The sequence below is a fragment of the Cornus florida genome, unplaced genomic scaffold (genome assembly GCF_030987335.1).
Source record: "Cornus florida cultivar Cherokee Brave unplaced genomic scaffold, ASM3098733v1 CherokeeBrave_3.0.0_Hap2_Chr01, whole genome shotgun sequence".
Lineage (NCBI taxonomy): Eukaryota > Viridiplantae > Streptophyta > Magnoliopsida > Cornales > Cornaceae > Cornus > Cornus florida.
In genome coordinates this window covers 54,023,926-54,041,587 of record NW_026775571.1, presented here as the reverse complement: position 1 = coordinate 54,041,587, position 17,662 = coordinate 54,023,926, and the positions used below count along the sequence as shown (strand labels likewise).

Sequence of the window (17,662 nt, the reverse complement as noted above, 5' to 3'; positions counted from 1 at the left end):
TAACAAATCAACAACTAACATCCAGAGCATGTATAGACCAAATTTAATATGTCAGGGACTCCATCATGCATGTGAATAGGTTAAATAATCCTATTATTATCCAATAAATTGCTAAAACAATTTCAGAAGATTGTTTAATATTTCGGCAATTTAAATCCAAGCATTAACCATATAGTTGCAGGAAACGATTTAATAATTCAGCAACTAGCCTCCTAAGCATGCATAGATCAAAATTAATAATTAAATGACCTTATCATGCACTTGAATGCATTCTAAATCAAGTTTTATAAACACCTTATATTCCATCAAATTGCTGAAATTTAATTCAACAATTAATTCATCTTCCATTTGTTAACAACATAAGAAGTGTCTTAATTTTTACACTGTTTGTCCCGACAATTTAGAATTTAACCCTAATCAATTTAAGGTCCTAATAACCCCCAAATTCAGCCTTCTAAACTCTCTGTGGAACCCCAGACCCAACAGGTTTAAATCCCATGCTCCAATAGTAAGCACAGTACGTAGAAAATTAAAAAAAACTTAAAATAAATCAGAAAATAAAAAGGGAGCCTGCTCCAAAATTTGGAGCAGGCTCTTTCTCAGCCTAGAGCCGGCTCAAGGACTCCCTAGAGCCGGCTCTACTTGTTGTGGGAGCCGGCTCTCACATCCATGTTGCCGGCTCTCACCTCCTTTGAGAGCCTCTGTCCCCGTTGCTTCGTTTCAGTCTGTCCGCTCCTTCCCTGATCAATTCCTACCACTCTGTTGGTTTCTAAAAACTAATCTTAGGAATCTTAATTTAGTCTAGAAGCATTCCCCAAGATTGTTTACAATAATTTTGAAAACAATTACAGAGTTTAATCAAGCCATTTAAACTAGCATTGTTGAAGAACAACACTGAAACTAAATTGCAACATCAGTTTTATCCCAACCCCTCTGTTCTTCCTCCAATTTAAATTTGAAGTCTTAAATTACATCTAGTATCCAATCAGACCTTGGTTGATTTCAGTAAGATTCAAAATAAAAATTAGAACAGTGGGACGTTATGCCAAAACAGAGTCAAGAAAAACATACGTGCTATAATTGTTTTGTAAATAAATTTTTCACAGATAAAACGATCAAGTAAAACATATATAAAACATGCATGGTTTAGTTTAAGGCCAATTAATCTCCTAGAGACTGTCTAGGTGCACAGAACACAAGCCAAAGGGAAGGAGGAAGATAAGAACTTGCCTGTACAGTTTTATAACCAAAACCTTGTCGCCATTGTTCTAAACTTTCTAGCCTCCTCTGGTTCTGATCTAATCCACCAAAATCCTCCCTTGGTCCTCTCTCAAAGCCTCACTGTGTAACTTTCTGCTCTCTCAAAGCCTCACTGTGTAACTCTCTATATCTATGTTACGTGAGTAGGGTTTTTTCCAACTCTTAATATAGATTACAACTATGTATATATAGGCGTAAAAACCTAAACCCTAATCCTTGTTTAATTAAAGCCAGAGCCCTAATGTAAAACTCTAGTCAATCGACCCATATAGCAATCTAGGTTATCATAGTGCGGCTTACCTATACGTGATTTGCAACTCAAAGCTAACTGTAACTTAAACCATAATTAAATTAAAAATCCAATTAAATAATTAAATACACTTAACTAATTAATTCCAATTAAATAACCCAATTAAATAATTAAAAGATAACTTAATTCAATTTAAAACACATGACACATAGGAAAACAATTAAATCAAATCAATAAATAAAAATAATTAAACCAAAAAAAATCACGAAAAATACAATAAAAATAATAAATAAATGCCGAAACTATCCTTTCAAAATTAGGGGTATTACAATTAAACATGATTATTAACTTGGAATGGAATACGAAACCAAATAGTGGAAGACTTGGACATCTAAGCTCGGAATTCTGCCGAGACCTCAATGGTTATTTCGGGTACTAACCCACGGGTCATACCACCCCTAGTGCGTACTATCTCAATTGGGGAGAATTCATACCTCCCGCACTAGAGTCAAACTCTAGCCATATCACTTGTAACAATGTCCCAAGACTCCAAAATAGACCAAATAAGTTCACAACTTATACATAATTTATATAATGCACGAAACCACCTCAAATTAACATATGTTAAGCAACATATCATGGTCTTTACATATATCAAATCAAAAGTGCAAGATGAGCAAGATATCATCAAATAGAATTTAATTAATTTAAATCAAATAAATCTCTAGATTTCAAAAGTTGTTCAAATGATCTCAAATTAATATATATCGAGCACTAAGTCATGGTCATACCATATATCAAGTCTAAAATGGAATACAAGCCAAACACAATTTACTAGAATTTAAATCAAATTAAATCCATTTAATCTCTAGATTTGAAAACTCATTTAAGTCATCCCAAATTAATATATATCAAAGATCAACTCATGGTTATGCCACTTACCAAGTCTAAAATGAGTTATATGCAAGCTATGATAAATCTCTAATTTTTCAAATTAACAAAAGTCATGCATACAACTTATATTTTATACAAGAACAAGTAAAATCACTTGGAAAAAATAAATTATAACACCTCCTACCTCACTAGAGAAGAATCTCTCTAGAATCTAAGGCAAATCAACGTAAAATGGCAAATCCTTCAAGGGTTATGTAAAGGAGGATGAGGGGAACAAAAAGTGTTCTAAGCTTCATGGTCTAAGGTGAGTGGAAGGCCATCAAAAATCAAGGTCAAGGCCAAAGGTTTCAAGCTCCATCCATAGAGGCTAGGGTTTTCTTTACAAGAGAGGGAAGAGATAGAAATTAAGTGTGAAAGAATGTGAGTGGAGGAAATAGAAATCCTCCACTCACTATGTGGTCTTACACCAAGGTCAACACACACAAGTCTTGGTCAATTGCACAAAAATCCTCCTTAACAACATAATTCCAAAGTAACCCAAAAATAATTGCAAGACTAAATTGTGATCTTACACTTGTCACAAATCAATGGCTCCTTCCTAGGCTTAATCTTAAGCCTACACTTGTCAACCATCCAAGCCAACAAGTGCACCAATCCTTAGCCAACAAGTGGGTGAATCTCCACCCTCCACATGTCATCATCCAACGCATCAAAGTGTCTCCACACAAATATTAACAAATGGACCAATAAGAGTGTGACACTTGTCACACTTTTTGAAAATTACAAAAAGGTCCTTTTTGAAAATATCTTCCAAAACAAATTGCAAAATGGTCCCCAAGACGAAAAATAATTACTTTACAGTAATTACACAAATGACCCCAAATTATGAAAAATTCCAAAGAAGTGTTCATCCACACCCCTAAGGAAGAAAGACCACAACCAACATACTTTTCTACAAAAGTAAAAATACACATAGCATGTAATTTAAATATCGTGGATGTATGCAAAACTGGAATCAAATCTGAACACGAAAAGTGAGGTTATGCCAACAAAGTGACAATCGAGAAAAAGACGAAAAGTGAATAGTGTCACAAAAGTGAAAATGTGAAAATGACTCGGTCCTCAAAGGAAGTCATCAATCCACGGAAAAGAGTCTTGGAAACCATCCCCGAGCATTGAAGATGATATTAAGTGACGAGAAACCTAACTCAGAAAAGAAAAGATCAACGGGAAAAAAAAAAATATCTGTGAAAATCTGAGAGAAAGGAAAGGAAGGAAAATGACCGGGTCATTACAACCTTCCCACCTTAAAGGGATTTCATCCCCATTATCTAGCCCCAACAAAACAAAAGGCGGAACCAGGATAACTACGGAGTACATTTCTGAATATCCCACACAACATGCTACAAAAACAATCCAAGAACTGAATGACAAAGTACAACCTAATGTCATTCGCACCCACGTGCGCACAACAGGATAGCCTCTCAAAAGAAAAGTGACCACTCGGCCACACAACAAGTCAGAACTCACACAGAGAACTCAAGGTCAAACAAAGGAACAGAAGACCACAACCGTAAGCATCCCTCCTGACGAACCATTATAAGAAACCAAAAACAACCACCAAAAGAACTCCAAAATCACCATATATCGAATCAAGGTACCGAACAAGGACAACGTGGCAGCACGAATAGCGACCAGGACCCGCCCACGACGTATTCAAATGTGTGGTAGCAATGACAGTACCTAGTACCCGCCCATACTTACTCGTCAATAAGGTAGCATTGACAGCAACTGGCACTTGCCCACAACACACAACTTTATATGGTAGCATGACAGTATAAGGCACTAATTCATAACCTGCCCCCCACCAAGTCTACCCATGAAACTCTCGATACAAATGACATCAACATAAAAAATGATCATTACCAAAAGCACCACAGAAGCCAGATATTTTGTGATAGTTGAGATATGGTCCAAAGACGTCCGGCCGGACCATCCTGGCCAATCCAAAACTCTGACAACAAAGCCAAAGGCACCATTATGCTTAAGGCCTCAAATCCTCAATACAATAAAACCAACAACTCCAATGTCTCAAAATACTCCTATTAACAACATCAATCAAGAATCCAAAGCTCGATAAGCAAATCAACGCCTACAGAAATCAAAATGAACCTCACTACAAGGCATTTCATCGAAAATCCTACATATCTCCCTGAAACAGATTAACTTCAAGATCACACCGTGGTCAAACATCAGATCCACATCCCTATCATGGATAACTAAATCCTCGAAATACAAGTTCCCCCAAGTGGCACACATATCAAAATCCTGACAACCAAGGTCACAAAATGAATCTCTCAAAACCGTGCTTGGCAACACCAAGCTAAATCAAAATTCCTCAATTTCTATCGATCCATAAACAACAACTGGAACTACGATTCCTCATAACAATACCTAGTCATAACTAGGACGAGAAAACTCCACAAGCAAGCCATATCTAACAATGATCCTTCAAAACTCCTCCTAAGAGTCAACCACAAGATCTCCAAAATTGAAACAAGTCTCCAAATGATATTCTCAAAAGAGTATCGAGCTCACCTCACGAATCAAACAAATCCTCAATCAAATGGACACAAGTCTCCGTAAAATGATCTCACACCAATCCACTCACTTTGAGCACCTCAATTCCGTCAACAATCACGGCAAAAACTCCCCAATGGAAGACACGAAGGAAAAAGAACCACCAGTCTTAAGAAGGACAACACCACGACTTCATTTCTGAAATGAAGGACAACAATGTCAAAAACTTCACCCCCTACATGGAAGTAAGTCGACCAAAATCAACCAAATCCTCACCAAGGACTCAAAATAACAATGGTGATCCTCATGGACCAACCAACCTCAAAACCGTGCACAAGGCGACGAAGAAAATAGACTTACCCCTTGTGAAGTCCCTTATTTGAACCAAGAAAGAGAAGAAATCATATTCTCCCACAAATGTCAACACGACAAATACGAAAAGGGAGCGAAAAGGGAAAACTAAACATGGAAGTCATGTAAATGACAAGAAATGCAACTACCAAATAAATTAATCTACTCACATAGATAAAAATCAAGGGTACATGCAGCAAATCTCCACGTAAACACAATATCATATCACTAAAGCACAGTAACAACATGGCATCTCAAAGCATATAAAGAAGTCATACTAATGCCACAAAACAAGGAAACAAATATGGATACACTTCCACCTACTTATGCATCACAATATCATAATTCATACTACTAATATGGTAGTAAACGAAACTACAGAAAACAAAAATGATGCAACAATGAATCCTATGGACATCGTGTCCTAGAGTGTCTAGATAAAAGGAAAGATCAGTCCTAGCCATAATCTGACTCCAAAACCCAAGGTGACAACAACCTGTCTCAAAACAAACATGAGCCCTTACCACAATAGTAAGACTCTAATAATCCATCTCCGAATCTAGAAGTGACACTATAAGTGACACTAACAATGAAATTCTCTCTCTACCCGAAACATCAATCAATCGACTTGATCCCAAAAGTGTCATCACGCAAGGAGAACTCAAACGAAATGGCAACTATAGCCATACCAACAACAACCAAATCAAGCACCACGACTGATCCCCAAAACAACCATCATCATCATCGATCACAAAGACAATGCCTATCAAAACAAAACCAACATTGATTCCATTCGAACTGCACTTGTAGCTCGCTAGTACGATAGCATGACAGCGCCATGCACCCGCCCACAAACGTACCCGCCCACGAAAATTGCAATCCCAAAGGAATCATCCCGATTAACTAAGGATCCTAAAAGGTCCATAACCTCATCATGGCCCAAAACCAACAAATCCAGTACTACGACAATGCCAAATGACTCACCTCATGAGAGCCTAAACAAAAGTTGACTCACCATCTACCTCAAAACCAATGCTAGGTCGACAACAACATACACTACTACGAAACTGTGACTACAATCACCATCAACCTCAACTCGTGCCTCAATGACCAATCCCGTGTCATGCTGAATATGCAACACAGTTATGCATATACAAATCAAATCTTGCATACATCATAAGTCATGCTCTTTACAATGGAATCCAAGCAAGATATACAGTTAGCATACCACATATAGCACATAAGCACATAAACATGTTATCAAACCAAAACAAGTTATCATAAAGCATATAAGCACATAGAGCATGGCTACATAAGCATGATATGCACCCCAAAATCCATCATCCAAGGTATTCAAACCTAGGAGCTCTGATACCACCTGAGACGACCCTGGATCTTTCAACCCAGTATGTCCTGTGATGACCCAAAACAGATCCAGAATGTGGAAGCAAAATGAAAACAAGTCCATAGAGATGTACGTTATCCTTAGGACATAAGAATGACCCTTCAAGGAAATTTGAGACTCAGTGGAAGCAAAACGAAGACAAGGGTATCAAAACCCTACCAAAAGAAGGACCAATGGTAAAATGGTCATTTTACCCTAAGAGGAAGAAATTTGACTTCCAACAAGTCCAATGAGATCAAAAACATCCAAAAACATCATTTGATAACTTCACATGAAGTACCAAGGCCAAAGGAAGTAAAATCCCAAATGAACCCTATCTCGATTCGAACCAAAACTACAACAAGTATATCTTAAGCTATGAGAAGAATCTGAAACTGAAATTTATACCATTGGAAAGACAACAAAAAATTAATGAATTTAGACTCAAGAATCACCTGATTCGGAGTCCGGACGGAAAAGATATCAAGTCCCGAAGTCGAAAGAAGGAAAACCCTATCCCAGTTAGAGCCAAATTCTGACACTACCTTACTAAAACATGAATAAATTGAGTTAAAATTGGAATATTAAGCTATAATTGGTACCATTGGAAAGCTTATTTCGACGCGGTCAGTTTAGAATCAAGAACAGACCAATTCGGAGTTAAAACGAGTGAAATATGGCCCGTTGAAGAAAGGTGTCTGGAGCAGGAACAGTACTCGCGGGCGCCCACCCAAAGGCTGCGGGGGCCCACCAATTGCAGTAGAAACCCATGGGCGCTCACCCAAAAGTTGAGGGGGCCAACCAAATGCGGCAGTGGCGGGGGCTGGAACTTCCAAAAATGCAGAAACAGTATTTTTTAGCAACAAATTGAACTTGGAGCGTGGTTTATGAGGTCAAGATGACATTTTTCGGAAAAACACGAAGAAGAAACTCCCCTTAAAATCACATTTTCTATGTGATAGAGTCGAGAACGGAATTTATTTCCCAAAGAAAATCCCCAAAATCCCCTTAAGGTTAGATTTTTCAATAAATTGGTGAAATGAGTCCATAGGAGGCTCAAAACTCAAACGAAAGGGTTTTTCATGAAACCGATCATGCACACAAGCGTAATTAGTGATTTTGAATGCATAGGAATGATCCGCGGCTCTCAGAAATGGCCGAGTCAAAATTCGACCCCCCAACGGCCAAAAAGGCGAAAATGAACTTGAAATGGAAATTTTGAAATCCAAAATTAACGAATGACATCAAATGACCGTTTGGCCCTTAGCCACACCTTATACATGACTACTGAGATCCTACGGAAGAATCAAAATGGAATTCCCACACTCGATGCAAACATAGGGAGACAATAACTTAACATTTTTCAATAATTTCATAATATTTCATGAAGTCATAAATTACATAGGATACAAAATACATGTCATTGGCCTCCGGCCTCATCTTATACATGTCAAATACATTGTAAAGAGTGTACTCATGTACACATTACATATATAGAATCAAATATACACATTTTGACAACTAAGGCTACAAGTGGCATTTCAAGCTAACCTTTACAAAAATTAAAGCCTTCAAGTCAACTATCATCCAAGCAATGATGAACATCACGCACCAAGTCTTCATACCTGAAACAGCCCCCCAGTAACTTCGGGGTGAGTAAACAAGTTTACTCGTAGAGAATGAGCATGCATAGACTTGATTTCTTTAAAGATTTTTAGACTAACATGAAACAGTTCAAAAGGATCATGCCACCTAACGTCTATGTCGAATGTGAGACTCAGGGAGCTTCCTAAGCTACCTTAGCTCATTTCTAGCATAATTCACACCCTTCATGCAATTTCAAACAACATGAGGACATGCTATACAAAGCAACAAGATATAGATTCTCAAGGTTATCAACTTGAAATCTAAAATACGACAAACGACAAAAGTGGGTCATGCCACCTAACATTTATGTTCCAAATGAATCTATAGGATCATTCCTAAGTTGCACTTGAACAATATAGCATAGATGTACTTAACAACATCAAAATTTACAATGATTTATTAAAATCATAAAGCTCGGATGTACTTAACAACATCGAAATTTAAAATGATTCATTAAAATCATAAAGCTCGGATGTACTTAACAATATCGAAATTTAAAATGATTCATTAAAATCATAAGGCTCGGATGTACTTAACAACATCAAAATCGCCAATAACCAAAACCACAAGTCACAATTAAACATGATTGCCAACTTGGAATTGAATGCGAAACCAAATAGTGGAAGACTTGGACATCTAAGCTCGGAATTCTGCCAAGACCTCAATGGTTATTCCGGGCACTAACCCGCGGGTTATACCACCCCTAGTGCTCGTTATCTTAATTGGGGAGAAGTCATACCTCCCGCACTTGAGCCAAACTCTAGCCATATCACTTGTAACAAAGTCCCAAGACTCCAAAATAAACCAAATAAGTTCACAACTTATACCTAATTTATATAATGCACGAAACCACCTTCCATGCACAAGCAGGTTGAAACCACACAATCCATGCCTTAGAGTTTAAATTCTAAGATAGCATATATAATGTCTAATACAAAGTGTGTAATTCATTACACAAGGCAACAATATATTCCATAGAGAAAACATGTTCTCATGAATATAAATATAACAACAATGTTATCCAATGCTCAAAACACAACCAAGTGAATGCACAACAAGTCCAAGTCCATGATTTGAATATAGAAACAACTTCTAAAACACAAATAGATCCATGGAGCCATTAGATAGAATTTAATCAAACAAGATAATTAAATTCTCTAGTTTTCAAATCAATTTCAAATAACCTCAAATTAATATATGTTAAGCAACATATCATGGTCTTTACATATATCAAATCAAAAGTGCAAGGTGAACAAGATATCATCAAATAGAATTTAATTAATTTAAATCAAATAAATCTCTAGATTTCAAAAGTTGTTCAAATGATCTCAAATTAATATATATCAAGCACTAAGTCATGGTCATACCATATATCAAGTCTAATATGGAATACAAGCCAAACATAATTTACTAGAATTTAAATCAAATTAAATCCATTTAATCTCTAGATTTGAAAACTCATTTAAGTCATCTAAAATTAATATATATCAAAGATTAACTCATGGTTATGCCATTTACCAAGTCTAAAATGAGTTATATGCAAGCTATGATAAATCTCTAATTTCTCAAATTAACAAAAGTCATGCATACAACTTATATTTCATACAAGAGCAAGTAAAATCACTTGGAAAAAATAAATTATAACACCCCTACCTCACTAGAGAAGAGTCTCTCTAGAATCCACGGCAAATCAACGCAAAATGGCAATTCCTTCAAGGGTTATGTAGAGGAGGATGAGGGGAACAAAAAGTGTTCTAAGCTTCATGGTCTAAGGTGAGTAGAAGGCCATCAAAAATCAAGGTTAAGGCCAAAGGTTTCAAGCTTCATCTATGGAGGCTAGGGTTTTCTTTACAGGAGAGGGAAGAGATAGAAATTAAGTGTGAAAGAATGTGAGTGGAGGAAATAGAAATCCTCCACTCACTATGTGGTTTTACACCAAGGTCAACACACACAAGTCTTGGTCAATTGCACAAAAATCCTCCTTAACAACATAATTCTAAAGTAGCCCAAAAATAATTGCAAGACTAAATTGTGAGCCTACACTTGTCACAAATCAATGGCTCCTTCCTAGGCTTAATCTTAAGCCTACACTTGTCAACCATCCAAGCCAACTAGTGCACCAATCCTTAGCCAGCAAATCAGTGAATCTCTACCCTCCACATGTCATCATCCAAGGTATCAAAGTGTCTCCACACAAATGTCAACAAATGGACCAATGAGAGTGTGACACTTGTCACACTTTCTGAAAATTACAAAAAGGTCCTTTTTGAAAATATCTTCCAAAATAAATTACAAAATGGTCCCCAAGATGGAAAATAATTACTTTATAGTAATTACACAAATGACCCCAAATTATGAAAAATTCCAAAGAAGTGTGCATCCACACCCCTAAGGAAGAAAGATCACAACTAGTATGCTTTTCTACAAAAGTAAAAATACACATAGCATGTAATTTAAATATCGTGGATGCATGCAAAAATGGAATCAAATCCAAACACGAAAAGTGAGGTTATGCCAACAAAGTGACAACCGAGAAAAAGACGAAAAGTGAATAGTGTCACAAAAGTGAAAATGTGAAAATGACTCGGTCCTCAGAGGAAGTCATTAATCCACAGAAAAGAGTCTCGGAAACCATCCCCGAGCACTCAAGATGACACTAAGTGACGAGAAACTGAACTCAGAAAGGAAAAGATCAACGGGAAAAAAAAATATCAGTAAAAATCTAAAAGAAAGGAAAGGAAAGAAAATGACCGGGTCATTACAGTAAACCTATTGTGTAAGGTGGGACCCACTTTGACCAAATGAGTGAGGAAGGTGCTAGAAACATGATTTTGGCCTCAATTATATCATCTTTGCCATCTTGCCACGTCTCGCTCTGTATATCTCTCTTGTTTTTCTCTCTCTACAACATACAAACCCATATATATATATATATATATCCTTATATTTCACCCATTTAGAGTAAGATTCAACCTTAAAACTAGTTGAGAAAGTTGATCTACTAGACAAGAGCTGCACTTTGACATAAATCTTAGGGGCATTTAGGCATTTTCAGGTTTTGAAGGACTTAGGGTTTGAGCTCCATTGAAGGTAGGGGTGTCTAACCCACTTTTCTTTGCCTCTTTATGAGTTTTCTTGTGTTGATTTCATATTAAGCATGTTAAAGATTGAGGAATTTTGATTATAAATTCCTAGTTAGGCTTTTAGTGGGTAAAACCATGCTCTAATGTAATGGTTGTGTATTTTAAATGTCTAATTGCTCAATTACCATGCTATGTGTTAAATTGTCAACTTGGGAATGCTTATATGAGCCTTAAATTCTTGTATGAGTAAAGAGCATGCTTAACTAAATATGAAATGTCAAATTATGTTATTATTGTAAACCATGGTATATTTCTAACATGCCTAATAGTTGTATGTTTAAATGCTTTAGTAAATGTAAACCTTGTTATAGTATGTGCATTCAGTTAATAAAGATGCATGATTCATTCATAGCATTAGCATGGTAAAAGAGTTGTGTCAATTGTTCATAGACGGATTGAATTTCAAGAAGTTTTACAAAATGGATTTTAAGAAAGAAAGGGCCGGAAGTCACGAGTTCGGTGCTAACATAACCTAAAGGGAGCACGTGCAAGTTTAGGACGTATATGGTTAAACTAGTTAGGTCCCAAATGGTCGTCGGTTTTGAGACCAGGGATAGTTAGTCAATTTCGCCTCGGGAAACTTGATTAGCGATTTTCAATGTGAGTGGCGTGAGTTTCGGTTGGAGTAGGGATGGTATTGCATTGCATGACACATTGTTATTAGCGTTTATTATCTTGTTGTATATATGATGTCGTTAAGACATTGCCTATAATCTATGTTTTCTCCGTTGCATGATCCCTAATTCATTTTTACCTTTTCATTGGATACTTGACTCAAGGTAGTCCAAAGTTCATGTTTTAAGCATTTCCTACTGAGCCGTCGTGCTCACCCCTTACTTAACATTTTCAAGACACGGAAAGAAGATAATGGAGGACGCACCTCCACAAGCATAGTGTCAGACTTGTGGACTTTTGACCCTCTTGTAATAATGTTAATTTTTATATAGCTTTGTCCATGGACTTGTAATTATTTTGTAATTCGTTACAAGGGCGTTGTAATCTTATTCTTTTGAACTTATTTATATTTTTCGGTATGTAAGTAATGAATCCGACATTGTTCTTTCTGTATATGAATGAATGGAAGAAACTTTTGAATGCATGACATATCATTTTGAATATTTAGCGATTTTGGTAACATGAAGGTTCATTCATTTCTCTATATGTGATTTGGGATAGGCTTATGACCAATTAGGGTTTGGATTGCCAAATCTTAGTTTCTTCATATTGAAAACTTTACTTTTTTGGCCAGAGCTCAAGCATTACAGGGCAGTGCTCGAGCATTGAGCATAAATGCTTGAGCATTTCATGATTGTGCTCGAGCATTGACCAAAGCTCAAGCATTGCAATGCTATGCTCAAGCATTGTAGTGCTATGCTCGAGCATTATTAATGTTACGGTGATCAAATTCTCGTAAAATGAGGGAGCTTGAGCATTAGGGTCAAGGGTTGAGCATTTTTGAGCCAATGCTCGAGCATTGAGTTCAGAGCTCAAGCACTCTAGAAAATGCTCAAGCATTGAGTGCAAAGCTCAAGCATTGCACTATTCACCCCCACTTTGCTACCTAAACTTGAAACGACTGTAACTTTCTCATTTAAACCCAAATAGGGTCATTCTTGAGTCCAAATTGAAGCATTTTGAGTTGGCTATCTATTGGTCCAAATCTCATGTTCCATACTCGATTAGAAATGCCCATTTTACCCTTGTGTGTTCTCGGGTTTGGGTAAGGACCAAGTTAGTGTTTTGAATCGGCGGATTTAGGTCGTTACAAGTTTTATCTATATAAGCGGTTATAAACTCTAGAGATAGAACAAGTCTTGCATCACATTTAGAGAGAATTCACATTCACTACATGACAAATACACTCTTCTTCTCACTCTTTTTCTCTATCTCTAAAGCTTCCACGAGTTTACATTTAGAGATTCCATCCATAGATTATACTGGTGATGTCTTAGGGCAAAGAAGGTTGTCTGAGCAAGAATTTGCAAGGAGGAATAAGGATCTCAAAGCTTTAAGGTCGAAGATTCTTTACACAAACAGATTGGTCTTCAAGGATGAGAATCTCTACACCTTATATATAACCTCTATATATGCATTCATACACTATTTTTCAAAGGACAAATTGACTCTACACAAACCTTGATTCGATTTCATGCTTACGATTTGAAACCCCATTCCCCATCAAAAGCAACTTAAATTATGGAACAAATATACATTCTTCTCTAACAAACATTTGGAGGTAGAACTTTGTTGCAAATAGAATTAAACTCAATAAACAAAATATTAGTATGGACCATTTCATTTCGTTTTAATCTCAATAGTTGTAAAATTAAAATTGATTAATATTAGTAATTTGGAGGATCATTCAATTCTATTTGAGTGAGGAGATGGGCTCTAGTATGATTTGATAACATACAAACTTGTCCTTGTTCATGTGAGAGTGATTGAAGGATTTGCATCTAAAATTTGAGCATTTCACTTTGCAAATGAACTGCAAATTTCTTCATTTTGATCTCAACTACTGCATAAAGTGAAGTTTTCAGTGCATTCAAAATAATACATTTGAGTAATAAGAGATCATGAGAAAAGTCCACTTATTTTTTCTTTTAATTAGAAAATCTCGTGTCAAAGTGTGGATTTCATGTAGGGCCTAAAAAAAAGGTATTTTGTGAAATTTTTTATTTTTACTTGGGAATGGTTAGAGAGTTAGGAGTTAGTGGGGTTAGAGGAAAAAGGAATCGAACTAAGAACATAGGGAGTCACTTAAGGCCTGATCCTTCACTAATCGCGCAACACTGCCACTTCTGTATTTCTTGAAAATCAAAGATACAAAGATGTTTCCCAACAATTAAGTTCGATCATATTCATAGAAGTGTGTTTGAAGAGTAACATTGATTAAATTAAATTACACATGATAGCAGATACTTGTACCTTTACTTTACGTTTTTAGGAATTGACAGTACAATAGGAAGTAGAAGTGTTATTGAACAGACCCGTAGAAACACACTAGCATGATTCAAACATAAATATTCATCACTTCAAATTTAGTGTACTTGACAAATCAACTGTAGGCATGATTCTATGAATTTGTTCTCCTGTTAACTGCAACCTTCATAACCTGAAATTGTCAACTCCATGCCTTCGATCAGAGAGCCTCTTGGACTTGAAACTGGCAACATATTCACTGAACTGGAATTCTTTATACAAAGGTGGATTTTCTTCTGATGTCAACTCTTCAATCGGTCCATAAAACTTTCTGGTTTCGTAATAAAGCTATTGAAGAAGCATGCCACAGAGATTCTTGGTCCAGCGCGTTGGGCAAGAACTCTATGCTGAATACTCTTAAACTTGTCGTTTGATATGATCTGCGATAGGATTAAAAATATAATCATTAAAATTTGAAAAGAACTAAGATTGAGAATGTGTATGCAATAGTAGTACTATCTAGAGAGAACCTGAAGGAAGTCCCCAATGTTTACTACTAGTCCTCCATGAATGGGTGGAACATCGTCATGAAGTACTTGGAGGGCGCCAATTACGCCTTGAAGAAGAACGGTGAGGAATGCAGGGTCGGCGGGCTTGCTAGCCCCCAAAGCCAGTTCTGGCTCCGGGCATGGTGGATAGTAGTGACACACAAAGGTGCACCCTTTGGCACACTCCATGGATCCAAGATGTCCTGGTTTTAGCCCAAGTGCCTCTGACAACAGCTCAAAGAGGTTGTTTCCCAATTTTCTCACATTCTGTGTATATATTATAATATTTGCTTCTCTGCGAGGTTAATGGTACACTCTTATAAAAACTAACTCCCTTTTTTTTTTTTTTTTTTTGGGGAAAATTATGATTTTTGGTATGTGAAGATGAAGACCATTTTTCTCCCATATGATTTATGGGATTATGTTGAAGATGAGTACGATGAATCGGAGGATACAACAACTTTGACGAAAGCCCAAAGACAACAATTGAAAGATCATAAGAAGAAAGATGTAAAAGCTTTAAGCTTGATTCAACAAGGAGTTGTTGATACAATCTTTCCTAGAATTATCAATGCTTCTAAAGCAAAGGAGGCATGGGATATCCTCGAGAAGGAGTATAGAGTTAGTACGAAGGTAAGAACTGTAAAACTCCAATTTTTGAGAAGAAATTTTGAAAATATGAAGATGAAAGAAATGGAGTTGTTGAAAGATTATTTTTCTAAACTTATGGAGGTGGGAAATCAAACGAAGACCTATGGGGAAAATATTTCTAATCAAAGAATTGTTGAAAAAATTCTAATTAGTTTGTTGGAAAAATATGACCTTATTGTTGCTGTCATTGAAGAGACTAAAGAACTTGAAAATTTAAGTGTTGAAGAATTGATGGGTTCTATAAAAGCATTTGAGCAAAGGTTGAGTAGGCGCTCCGAAAAGACAATTGAAAGTGCTTTTCAATCCAAGCTCAATGTTAGTTCCAAAAATCAAGAAAAATACCCATCAAATTTTGATCGATCCAAATGTGAATCTTCTAGAGGTGGAAGACACGGAAGAGGAAGAGGAAGAAATTCAAGAGGAAGAGGAAGAAATAATTTTGAGAGAAGTGGAAATATAGAGTCCACTTAACAAAATTGTGGAATTTGCAAGAGAAGTAGCCATGTTGACAAAGATTGCTGGTTTTGGGGAAAACCTCAATGTTTCAATTGCAAGAAATCTGGACATGTTCAAAAACATTGCCGGTTGAAAACAAATCAACAAGCTAATTTTTCCGAAAAGCAAGAAGGTGAAGCGAGCATGTTTTATGATTGTCACGCAGCATCGGAACAAAAGGATGATGTGTGGTTTCTTGATAGTGGGTATAGTAACCACATGACCAGAGAAAAAAATATATTCTTGGAGATTGATTCTTCATCAAATTCTCAAGTGAGGATGGGAAACGGTGCCTTGGTCCAAGCAAAGGGAAAAGGTACTATTGCCATAGAGACAAAAAAAGGAAGAAAGCATATTCGGAATGTGTTATTTGTTCTGGATTTGGAGTAAAATTTGTTAAGTGTTGGACAGTTTGTAGAGCATGGGTACTCCATTTGTAATGACCCGGCCTTTTTCCTCATTTTTCCTTTTTCGGTGATTTTCTTTTTCCTATTTTGTCTTTTCCCTATTTCATCTTTTTCCCGTTTATCATTTTTCCTTGCATTACCTCACTTGTTGTGCTTGGATTTGATTCCAGTTTTGCATGCATTCATGATTTTTGATTTCCATGACACTTATATTTTTACTTTTATAGAAAATACATTCTAGTTGCTTACTTTTTTATAAAGGACATGGATGCATACTTTCTTGTAATTATTCTTTATTTTTGGGATTTTAGTGTAATTATGTAAAGTAATTATTTTTCGTCTTAGGGACCTTTTTGTAATTTAATTTGTAAGATATTTTGAAAAAGAACTTTTTTTGCAATTTTTGAAAAATGTGACAAGTGTCACATTCTCATGGAGCCACCTGTTGGCAATGTGGTGGAGAGACTTGGGAGCATAATCTATTGACATTTGGAGGGTGGAGATTCACCCACTTGTTGGCCTAGGATAGGTGCACTTATTGGCTTAGATGATTGACAAGAGTAGGCTTAAGATTAAGCCTAGGAAGGAGCCATTGATTTGTGACAAGTGTAGGCACCAAAATAAGTCTTGCATTATGTGTGTGTGAGAGGTAGTGTAAGAACACATAGTGAGTGGAGTAATACTAGATCTTTCACTCATCATTTTCACTTTATCCCTTTCATTTTCACCTGTTCTCTCAAAACCCTAACCTAACCACCATTGGAGAAAAGCTTGGTTAATAGCTTTGACTTCATTTTTGGCCTCCTTCCATTCACCTTAGTCCATAAACCTTCGAAGACAAAAGTCTCTTCTCACTCTCCTCTTCATTAACCCTAAACTTGTTTTTCATTTTGAGCTTGGTAGCTTGGATTATAGAGATTCAATTCTCTATTGAGGCAGGGGTGGTAGAATGATTATATTTTAAGTGTTTTATAATCCTTTGGGGTTTAATATATATTGTGTACATGCTTTTAATATGATAGTCTTGCATATTATAGGAAATCCTTATGAGTGACTTATGGTTTATTGTTTTTAAGCATATATGTTGCGTATGTATCTTGTGTAAGATTATTAATATTGTATAGAACTCA

At 36.3% G+C, this 17,662-nt stretch overlaps 1 pseudogene; it reads right to left on the bottom strand.

The window, feature by feature from the left end:
• Positions 1-14,617: 14,617 nt before the first annotated feature.
• LOC132272438 (1-aminocyclopropane-1-carboxylate oxidase homolog 11-like) lies at positions 14,618-16,209 on the bottom strand (annotated as a pseudogene).
• Between the last annotated feature and the right edge of the window lie 1,453 nt (positions 16,210-17,662).